Genomic DNA, 11,801 nt, shown 5'->3' with positions numbered 1-11,801 from the left:
CAGTCCCTGCCTGCAACACAGAGCCCGAGTCAGTCCCTGCCTGCAACCCCAGGGGCCGCCCCTGGCTCTCTGCTGCCCTCCCTCAAGAATAAGCCAAGGCTCCCTACTGCCGTGGTGTCAACCCCCAGGAATGGGACTCTGGGTACAATTTACCTTCAACTACGACATGGAACAACAGACTGGTTCCAAATAGGAAAAGGAGTACGTCAAGGGTGTATATTGTCATCCTGCTTATTTAACTTATATGCAGAGTACATCATGAGAAATGCTAGGCTGGAAGAAGCGCAAGCTGGAATCAAGATTGCCGGGAGAAATATCAATCACCTCAGATATGCAGATAACACCACCCTTATGGCAGAAAGTGAAGAGGAACTTAAAAGTCTCTTGATGAAAGTGAAAGAGGAGAGTGAAAAACTTGGCTTAAAGCTCAACATTCAGAAAACGAAGATCATGGCATCTGGTCCCATCACTTCATGGGAAATAGATGGGGAAACAGTGGAAACAGTGTCAGACTTTATTTTTGGGGGCTCCAAAATCACTGCAGATGGTGATTGCAGCCATGAAATTAAAAGACGCTTATTCCTTGGAAGGAAAGTTATGACCAATCTAGATAGCATATTCAAAAGCAGAGATGTTACTTTGCCAACAAAGGTCCGTCTAGTCAAGGCTACGGTTTTTCCAGTAGTCATGTATGGATGTGAGAGTTGGACTGTGAAGAAAGCTGAGCGCCGAAGAATTGATGCTTTTGAACTGTGATGTTGGAGAAGACTCTTGAGAGTCCCTTGGACTGCAAGGATATCCAACCAGTCCATTCTAAAGGAGATCAGTCCTGGGTGTTCTTTGGAAGGAATGATGCTAAAGCTGAAACTCCAGTACGTTAGCCACCTCATGCGAAGGGTTGACTCATTGGAAAAGACTCTGATGCTGGGAGGGATTGGGGGCAGGAGGAGAAGGGAATGACAGATGGCTAGATGGCATCACCGACTTGATGGACATGAGTTTGAGTGAACTCTGGGAGTTGGTGATGGACAGGGAGGCCTGGCATGCTGCAATTCATGGGGTCACAAAGAGTCGGACACGACTGAGCGACTGAACTGAACTGAACTGTGTGTGTGTGTGTGTGTGTGTGCGTGCGCGCTAAGTCACTTCAGTCGTGTCTGACTCTTACCCTATAGTCTGTATCCTGCCAGGTTCCTCTGTCCAAGGGATTCTCTGGGCAAGGATACTGGGGTGGGTTGCCATTTCCTACTCCAGGGACTCTTCCTCACCTAGGGATCAAACCCTTATCTCTTACATCTCCGGCACTGGCAGATGGGTTCTTTACCACCAGCACCACCTGGGAAGCCCGCCTTCAATTACTGCACTACTCCAAACAGGTGTGGTTCCTCCCCTGGATTAGAGAGTAGAGTGGAGCTGGGTTCTGAAAGGCCTCTGTCACTCCAGAACACCTTTTAGGAATAAGATCAGAGCGAATGAAGCACCCACTCCGTCAGGGCCTGTCTCACACAATGGAAAATAGACTTTCTGGGGCCATAGGCCCCCCGAAAGTCAGCAATCTTTCAATTGTCCTCCAAGCAGGCAGCCACTTCTGATACTGGATTGCACTTTCAGCTCCGCCCTTTCCAGGCAACAGGGTCTTCCCTCTGGGTTCACCTGGTCCCATCCCAGCCCCTGGGCTGTTGAGACCTGCCTGTCCTCAGCACTAATCTGAGAGTTCCAGATAGCAGGCACACGTTGTTCAAGTCTCCTGTGCTGTGGTTTCTTAGCTCCAGCCCTGGGCTCTCCTCTTTGTCTGCAGACAATTCCAGGGTTTACAAAAGAGCCAGGTGCAACAAGAATGCAGCCTAAGCTAGGACAAGGCTTTGCAGGGTTTAAGTGGTATTATTCAGAGGTAAGCTATGATGTGGCGGAACGCCTCCCATAGGGTGTTGTGGGAGCCCCTACTCCAGCTGCAGACCCACTACTAACTGAGTGACCTTAGGTGAGTAACAACCTCTCTGCGCAAGAGTTGAACCTCACGTGAGGCGTCAGTTCCTGGTGTGCAGAGATGATGCACAGAAATTTGGGTTCATGTTGAGCTGGATTCCACACACCTCCTGGTAATCTTGAAAGGAGGACTGACATCTCAAGGCTGTTTTTATAAAGACTGAATGCCGCCTAAACCAGCTAAAGGAGCCTTTCAGGCTGGCCGAGGTGGAGTCTGTGGAGCCATGAGAACTCTCTGCGGCCTTCTGCGCCTTCCTTGACCAGGCCCCTCAGGCCAGGAAGCTGTGTCATCTCCCACCTCCTCCCTGCAGGTGTGGCTTGGGTGGAGCGTCTGCCTGTCATTTTTGGCTCAGGGTTGAGGTTGGAGCAGATGTGGAGCCCAGGCACCCGCCCTAAAATGGCCAGATTTAAACCACACTCAGCAGCAGCCCAGGATGCCAGCGGGAGCGGGTCCTGGCTGCCTGGTGTCCCCCTGGCCACTAGAGGTCTCGCTGGCTCTCGTGTTTTTCTGACTAGCTCCCCAGGGGCGGAGCATGCTGAGGGGGAGCAGGGGAGAGGATCAGGAGGATGGATCCGTCTCTAGAAGGCGGGCGGGCACCTGGGAGGTGAGGGTGGCGAGGGGGGCAGGCAGGGAGGAGGAAGGGAGGGTTGGTATTCTCCACACACCAGAATCCCCCACCCCTGGGTCCCTGCCCTGCCCACAACCCACCAGCTGCCCCTCAACTGCACAATGAGTACCCTGCTGTGACATCTCATGTGCCCTCCCCCACCAGCATCCTGCTCTTAGGGTCTCTGTAATCCACATTTCATCCAGGTGATTGGATTTTGGAGCAGGAAGGGGATTTAGCGTCTAGGCTAGTGGGCCTCAAAGGTAATGAGCCATTATCAGGGTTTGATGAAACACGGAGGGCTGGGCTCCCCTCCCAGACAGGCTGAGTCAGGAGGTCTGTGGGGAGAGAGCAGAGAATTTGCATTTTGAACAAGCTTTCAGATGCCACTGCTGCTGCTGCTGCTGGTCTGAGAACCACCTGCCTAGGTTAATCCTTCACTTGGCTGGGGGGCAAACGGTGGCCCAAGGAGGTGAAGTCCCTAAGGTCACCAGAAGGATAATGACGGAGCTGGGACTAGAAGAGCCCAGGCCTCTGTCCTCAGTCCTGCACTGTGGCCTGTGTGAACAAGTAAGGGTGGGGTGCAAAGTGCTGTCTGTACCCCTGGAGTGATGCTGTACAGTGCTGGGGTCTGTGACTTGGCACCCCACACACTCGCGCAGGCTCTGATGAGACGCTGATGCTCGGTGCTCGGCCAGGCTCACTCACTGGCTGAGAGACTTCATCCTGGAGATTCAGGGCCTGGTGGAGAGTCACCAGTGGGGCTTTAAATACATCCTCTCTTTCAGTCCTCACTGCAACCGTATAAGGTCGATTAAAAAAATTTACTATTATATACATTTAATAGTATCGACCCCGAGGGTCACCCTCAAATAGTGGACAATTCAAGTAGTAAATCTTCAAATGTCAAGGGCCTCCTTTAAATATGCAGTGCTCTTCTGAGCTTTTCATTCCGGCATCTAAAATAAATCACACCTCAGTAGCGATTGGCCCAAGTGTGTGAGAAGTGCTGAGAAGGTGACTATAACTTTGTTTCATTGAGTGCCTGCTTGGGGCAGGTGAATACACCATCTCAATGACCCTGGAAGGTCATTATTCACAAGCAAGGTGTAGTGCAGGAAGGGGACCCCTACTAGGGTGTGGGAACCCCTTCCGGCTGCAGATCTTCCACTGACTTGCTGGATGACCTTTAGGCAAGTTACTTAACCTCTCTGTGCAGAGTTGAACCTAGAGCCAGACATGAGTTCCTACTGACCAGGAATCTGGGTTTGCATGAACTTAATTCAACACACCTGGATCAATTTCCTCACTTGGATCCCAGAAGAGCAGGGGACTCAGAAAAGTCAAAGAGCTTTCCCAAAGGTACCAGGCAGTGAGGGGCAGAGGGGCCTGGAGGCCTAACTGGGCGGGGTTTGTTTGCAGGCTCTTTTGGAGGGGCCTGGAGGCCTAACTGGGCGGGGTTTGTTTGCAGGCTCTAAGGAGTATTCCCAGCCTGAGGCCTGTAGGGGCTGCCTCAAAAAGTGCAGCCCAGACAGTCACACCAGGGCATCGGCAGCCAGCCTTCTGTCTCCGGGGCCAGAAGGCTGGGCCAAGCTGTGGGAGCAGCTCAGCCTGGGCAGGAGCCGCTGTCCCCAGGGGAGACTTTTCCTGCAAGCAGTGGGGAGGGGAGTGGACAGAGCTCTTAAGTTAGTCCTGGAAAAAAAATAGCGATCATTTAGTTTACCAGGAGCATGTCTGAATCAGGGGCTGAGTAACCTGCATCGCTAGCAGTATGCTTCCCAGGACCTTGAAAACACTGATCAACCCGGCCCATTTCCAGGGAAGGAATGGCTTTCTAAGGTGGCCCAGCCTCCTTATGTCAGTAATGGCCTTTCCACATGGATGTGATGTGCAAGTGTGTTGGCAGAGCTGGGCCCCAGCTTGGCACACTCCAAGAACCAGACCAGGTCCTTAGCTGCCCTGGGCCTCAGTTTCCCGACCTCTAAAATGGGAGGCTCAATGTGTCTGTTAGTTGCTCAGTTTTATCTGACTCTTTGTGACCTCCATGGATTGTAGCCCATCAGGCTCCTCTGTCCATGGGATTCTCCAGACAAGAACACTGGAGTGGGGGTGCCATTCCCCTCTCCAGGGGATCATCCTGACCCAGGGATCGAACCTGGGTCTCCTGCATTGCAGGCAGATTCTTTACCACCTGAGCCACTAGGGAAGACCTTTAGTGTTCTGAGAGTGTTTGCATCTGGGTAATGGGCTAATACTCAATCTCTGGCTGGCTGGCTTAATATATCATGACTTCTACTCTTGATCTGCTGGCAGAGGCATCATGAGTGAAGCTGGAATGTTCCAGCCTGACTCTCAGCAGCTGAACTCTTTGTCACTTTCCTTCAGAGCTAGGAGTCTGGTGGTTCCCCTTAAAATCTTCCAAGCCCCCCAACCCTGTCAAATGGCCTCTGTGCTAACTCACCCCTTAAAATAGCTTTGGAGTCTCCTTACAAGCTCACCCCTTCCAGTTACAAAGGAATAAGATCTGGGGGCCCTTGGTGACTATAGTGAACAACACTGTATTGTGTAATTGAAAGTTACTAAGAGGATAGATTTTAGATGTTTTCAGCACAAAAAAAGGTAACTAAGTCAGGTGGTGGGTGTGTTAACTAATATGACTGTGGGTAATCATTTCACAATATATATGCATATTAAATCATCACTGTTGTACACCTTAAATATATACAGTGTTATATGTCAAGTATATGTCAATAAAGCTGGAAAAAAGACTCACCCTCTCTCCTTTGCCAGTCCCCTGTCCCTCTCACAGTATTGCACCCACATACCACACAGACGCGCTGCTTCCCTAGTGGGCCCTGCTCCAGCCAGCTTTGCATCTTTGCATCTCTGCCGGCAGGAGCTGGACTGCCAGTGCCCCTGGCTGAGAGCCTGCCATATTATGGGATGGATGCTGGTCAGCCCTGGCTCCTCCCCCATTCTGGGCGTATCTTTGGACACACCACGCTCCATCCTCAGGTTCCCACCAGATGTCCAAGCATAGATATGCTTCTTCCTTCCTAGCCGTGAGCCCCTCATTCCCGCCCTCCTCTTTCTTGCACCCTTGTCCTTCAGCTCTGCCTTCACCCTTGCAAACTGCCCTGCCTGAAATGTCTACCACTCCTAATCCCCGGGATTCCTCAAGGTCAAACTTAAGTGCAGTCTTTCATAGTACCTTCCCCTGTCCACCCAGGTCTCATTCTTTGCCCTGACCTTCCAAAGCCCCTGAACACTGCAGCCCAGGGCAGGTCACTCGAGGAGCAAGGAGGGAGCCACAGAGGATCACGTGTCTGCATCGCCTTCTCCTGCCCTTTAATGGCCACTTACGTATGAGCATTGCCTGCCCAGCAAGTCCTGAGCTCTGAGGGCCCTGTCTCCCCGTCTGCATTCTGTGGCTCCCACTCAGCCACACAGGCGCTCCTGGCAGATGGGGACACTTGTCCAGAGGCTGTCCTTGCTGTCTTTGTTTTCCAGGCATGTTATTCCCAGGGCAGGGCCACCGTTTGTGCTGTTTCCTTAGCTGCTCCTCATGCCTGCAGAGCCACCGTCCTGTCCCTGGCTCCCGGGGACCTGTCTTGTTAGGCGCCTAGACAGCAAGATGATGAGGAAGCAGCAGATTCATGGGCAAGGAGCACTGGCCCCCAGCAGATGCAAAAAAGGGACCCCGGCTCAGGGACAGTCCTGCCAGAACTAATCAGGAGCTCCAGTGGAGGCGTAACAGTGCAGGGGATTATACCTTATCTCACTAAAGCCCATGAAGTCTGAGTTTCCATCATTCTTGGGAGGAAGTGGAGGCAAAGAGAAGTGCTGTAATGGGTCCAGGGCTTTCCTGATCTTGGGTGATAAATGAGGTCATAACCCTGGGTGTGAACTTAGGGAGCACTTGCTTCAACCCCTTTGTGATATGTGAGGGAACTGAGCCCAGAGAGGGCAGGAGGCTTGGCCAAAGTCACACAGCTAGTCAGAGGCAGATCCAGGCCCTGAAAATGGAGTTCCTCATCACCGTGCCCTGTCCAAGGGGTTGTAGCCCCCGGGAGACCCTAGGCTCCGTGTTCTCTGCCCACCAGACCCTGCTCTCTTCCTCCTCATTCAGCACATGGCCCAGATGGTACCAGAACCTGCTCGGATAAGAACCCACCAGATGCTCTGGAGTTCCACCCAGTGCTGACCACTGAATGTACAGTGGGTGGTCATGGCTATGGCCTGCCAGTGTGGGGCCACTCCTTACAACTCCCCAGTTCAAATCTGACACGCTCCTCTCTTGCCCTGTGCCCTGGTCTGCCATCTCATCTCATTACCCCACACCGGGGAACCAGCCCAAGTCACATCCATGCAAGCCCCAATAGGCATTCCCCCTTCCAGCTCCAAATGCTCCTCATCGAGAAAGATGAGCCAGAACTTGTGGTCTCATTCCCCTGAGTGAAAGGAAGAGGTCATGGGTCCTGGAGGCTCCCAGGGAGGAGAACGCTTTCCCAGCACCACCCATCCAGACTTCTTGGTAACCTGATGGTCGGAGAAAAATTCTCTTCCTGCTGCCACTGCTAATGACATTATATTATCTTAATAAGGTCCCCAGAGCTGCCAGGGGTGGAAGAACTAAAAAGAAAATACAGGAAAAGAAAAAAAAAAGCAGTAACAGCCAGGCTCCTGGTCTTGCCTTGAGAGCCAAGAGCTGTTGGGCTACAGAGCAATCAGCAGCTGGCTTGCACTGGGCTTTGGGGTTGGAGGGTAAAGTCGCAGGCTTTATGGGGTGTCCATAGGGGATTAGTGGAGACTGGGGGAATCGCGGGGCATCAGAGACTGACTCCCCGGGGCACGGAGGTTGCCTATCCTTTTCCAGGGCCTCTGTGGGCCCTCTGTTGTCATGGAGACTGGTCTCTTCTCAAGTGCTGCAGTTTCTTGACTTCATAGTTGTGGCTCCAGGCACCTGGGACAGCCAGGCTGCAGACAGGATGTAGGGGGCTGGGAGGGGACCCTGCCCAGTGATGCTCTCTAGGGGCCCCCCGGACAGGCCGCCCGCACTCAAGAACCCATGTGGCAGGACAGGAGGACCCAAGAGTCTTCCGAAGCCATCACAGACTCGGGGCCAGGCCCCGGTGGCAGTGATGACTGGGGCTGGGGCAGCAAGGAGCAGGAGGGCCCTGCGATGTGGGTGGGCAGGGAAAAGCCCCTCCAAGCACAGCAGCATCCTAGAGGACGCGCAGAGAGGACAAATACCTTCCCATCTTCCCCGGCCCACGTGCTCCCCACTCCTCAAGGCCCATCCTAGGGCACCTCTGGTGGCCCCTGGAGTCTCGACCTTTGGCCTGGGCTTCCAGACTTTCAGATGAGGAGAGTCGGGGGCATCTTGATCCAGACTGCCTCTGCCCTAAGTCCTGGAGTTCTTCTCTCTCCCAAGTGAGAGCCACGGGACCAGTTTCATCAGGATCTGTCTCTGCAGTCGGCACAGGCCCCGGCCAGCCTCCGGAAGAAAATGGTGACCTTGGACCAGGCTGGGGGAGTGGACACATAGACTCAGGCACAGACAGAGGGCTCAGAGCCCAGATGACCATAGGATGGTCAGAGCTAGGAGGGGCCAGCATGGGGCCAGAGATACACAGTCTGTTTGAAGCCACTGAGGCCTTTTCTGGGGCACCAGGGTTGTCTCAGAGCTGGGAAAACCAGTGGTGGACAACCGAGGGTCTGGCTGAAATCAGGAACCCAGAGGTGAGGTTCCTGATGTCAAGGAATAGACAACATGCTGGTGGGAGGCCTCAGGCCCTTCTCGGACACCCATAGAATGAGAGCAGCAAGTGGGACCATAGGGGCAGAAGGGGTTCTGTTGGAAAGCCCCCCCACCCAAGGTCCCTCTGCCATGCTGTGCTGCTGAAGTCATGAGGAATGATGTTCCCATGGGGCGTGAACATGCTGGGAGTGGGCACTGGAGGCTGAAACTCAGAGCCTGAGCCAAAAGGCCACCTTGCGGGGAGACGTAACTCCCAGGAGGGAGGGAAAGTGGGTCAGCATTAAGAAGAGAGGAAAGGAGACCTGTCTAGAGGGCAGAAGCTCAGCTGTAATTAGGCGAAGACTCAGCCCCAGAAAGGGAAGTGGTGTCCAAGAGAAGGAAGGAAGGCAGCAAGTCCTGGGTCCCTTTGCCTCTCGGGCTCCGGTCCAGTGAGTGACTTTGCCTTGCAAGGGAAACTGGGAATTCTGAGTCAAAGAGGCAGCAGCTGCGGCTGTAAGTGGAGCTGAAGAGTCTCCAGCTGGGGAAGGAGGGTGGGGATACAGCTGGTGGCTGTAAGGAGTCAGCTGCAAAGGAGGTCCCCACGGAAAGGCTGCGAGGGGACTCGGCTATAGTGAGAGTCACAGGCAATCCTGGACAGCCAGGGTTGACCCCAACCTGGACAGTCAGGGTTGAGGCTCTCTGATGTTTGAAAGGAATCCTACAGGGCAGCTCTGGGGAGGAGACAGGAGGGAAGCAAGGAATCAGTGATTCTGAGGAATGTGATGGGGAGGAGTGTCAGGGGGTGTCCATCATGTCCAGCCACAGCCCACAGTGAGAATAAGAGTCCCCAACCTCCCCCCACTCCCTGTATCTCTGCTCTGAGGAGGTGCTGTTGGGGGGGGGTCACAGAACTTTTCTGGTCTTTCTCAGGAGGGCCAGTGCCCAGTGGGAAAAGAGTGAGGGGAGTTGCGGATAGAGGTGGGCATGGAGCTGCTTCAGCTGGAAGCAGGCCTGGGGACCCAGATGGCTGAGCAGGATTAACCTGAACGGAGGCCAGGGCCCTGGGCTGGAGGGCTACTCTGGCCTGGAGGAGTGGTGAGCCCGGCGGCGGGCACAGAGGCCACCCTCAGTGATCAGCAGGAATGTGTTGGGAGGGAGGGTCTGGAATGCGACCCTCCTATGTAACACAGCACGGAGGCTAACTAGGCCAGGAGGCCCACGCAGAGGATGTTCTGGTGTCAAGAGGGTGAGAAGTCTGACTGTCTTGACTGACCAAGTTAAAAACTTTCCCTAGGGAAGGCAGAGACTCAGCCCCACATGGCCCTCACGGAAAGCGGACTATGGGAAAGACCCAGAGGAAAGTGGGGGAGGGAAGGGAGATGGGGACTTGGGGGGTGGTGGCGGCAGCGGCAGGATCTCGTGCGGTACCCTGCAATCAGCACCTCCCACTGAAGTCACAGCCCTGGGTCTCCCCTGTGGGGAGGGGTGTCCCCAGTGTCCACCATCTGCTCAGGGGACAAGCAAAGGAGGTGGAGCCTGGATGGCAGGACTCAGGGGCTGGCTTTTCTGGATCTGGCCTGTGAAGACTGTCCACGTCTTAAAGTCATTCCCAAGGGGCTGGGCTTGGAGGCACAGACTGCTAGAGGCCCTGGCTCCTGATGCATGAACTGCACTTGCATTGGACTGGGCTCTGGCTTGTCTCCCTTCTGTCATCGCTGTGCTTTTGTGAAGCCTTTCAGGTATTCTGTGGATCTAAGGCGAATGCAGGGTGGGAGGCGGGGGTGACATCAGAGTGGCAGGGCCATTAGTGAAGAGTACCTGAGAGGGGGTGAATCTTAGGGACTTTGGGTCCAGCTGCTCTGCAGCAATGAGAGAAGTGAGCACTTGAGGTCAGCACTGCTGGCTGGAAGGGGACACACCCCAGGTATGGGGGGCCCTGCCCTTCTAACACCTGGAAATTCTCCAGTTACTGTCAGCCTGGAGCAGCTGGGAGAGTGTGCTGGAGTTTCCTTCACAGCAGCAGCTGCGAGGGGACCCAAGGCCACCTTGGAAACAATCAGAGTTGTCCTTTGAAGCAGTCACTGGAAGAGCCTGCAGAGCTATTTCCACAACTGTCATCTATTCCCTGACCCTCGCTGGCAACCTCAAATAGAGTTTTCAAGCCACCAGAGAGAGCGAGTCTCGTGACTTAGCAGGACTCATCTTGTTTTTCCCCTCAAAGCATTGCCACTGATTTGATAATCTACCTGATTCAAAACACAGTACTCTGTCCTCAAAACTGAAGCTTTGGGTCCACTGAGGAAAAGCAAAAGAATGAGCTCCCAGCGATTCCCAAAGCTAAACTGCCAAAGGTGACAGCAGCGCCCCTGGAGTAAGTGTGGGTTTCTCAAGGTGGCTCCTTTGGTGGGGACAGTGGCAGTGTGGGGACAAGACCTGGACTAGGAAGTCACCGTCCCAGGGGAGATCCCACCAGGCTCTGTCCACATCAGACAGACACACTGAAATGAGTAAGCCTTGACGCAGGGCACTCACCAGGACCTTCCCCACCGTGGACACGGCTGTGAGGGTCAGCCTCACATCAGTGACCACCATCGATACCAACAGACCTTATGTCTCCCAAAGAGGCCCATCGAAACCTAGCCCTGGACAAATCGGACCCCAAAGGATCCCACCAGTCAGTTTTGATCACAAAAGTTGCTGTGCAGAGAAGGTATATAATACTTAGTACTGAATGGAACACAGCCCAGGGAAGATGAAAGGTTTATCATGTACTGATTTCAAATTTCCACTTTCATAACAGCATAAAGTTAACCCTCTTCCTAACATGGACAGTCAAGGGGGACATCAAAAAAGGAGGCACATCCTGTAGGTCTGACCCCAAATAGGACTGAAAGGGCCTCCAGGGGTCTCACTGAGGTTCAAGTCCTAGCTCTGCCATTTCCCAACTGGGCTTAGGGGTGGCTGATTAGCTACTAGAAGACAGATCACCCATCTGTCGACAAAGGCCATGGCCCTCCCTGACTTCCAGAACATGGCAGGAGGGGTAGTCTGAGGAATCCACTCAGGACAGGCCCTGGCATGCTGACTGTGCTCCAAAAAAAAAAAAAAAAAAGGTGGTGGTGGGGGGTTGCTGCACACCATTGGGAAGCGTCAAACTGGCTTCCCTGGGTCTGCAGTGGGAGCTTCCCTACTTTCGCCTTAACCAGACAGCTCTACTCAGATGTATTTCATATCTTGGCCTTCCACCTAGTAGGGTAATATGAGAAAATGTTTGAAAATCACTGTGCCTGGTAATGCCCAGCACCTATGACAATGAGCTTGCTGTGCGGCCAGGACCCCGGTGGAACTCCCCTGACCTGGGTCCTTTTCCATCCCGGTGGCCCCTTTTCCATCCGGTGGCCCCCGATCCATTCCACCACCACCCGGCCCTCCAAGCCCTGCCTCCATCTCGCCCGGCCCCCGGCCCT

At 53.9% G+C, this 11,801-nt stretch overlaps 1 protein-coding gene across 2 annotated transcripts in view; it reads right to left on the bottom strand.

Annotated features, from left to right (window-relative positions):
• The window catches only part of ZBTB7C (zinc finger and BTB domain containing 7C), a 304,241-nt gene that overhangs the window by 2,925 nt on the left and 289,515 nt on the right, over positions 1–11,801 (bottom strand). The window lies entirely within an intron of this gene.

The sequence above is a fragment of the Oryx dammah genome, unplaced genomic scaffold, assembly GCF_014754425.2.
Source record: "Oryx dammah isolate SB20612 unplaced genomic scaffold, SCBI_Odam_1.1 HiC_scaffold_22, whole genome shotgun sequence".
Lineage (NCBI taxonomy): Eukaryota > Metazoa > Chordata > Mammalia > Artiodactyla > Bovidae > Oryx > Oryx dammah.
The sequence above is the reverse complement of the archived record's forward strand: the minus strand, read 5'-3'. Positions and strand labels throughout refer to the sequence as shown.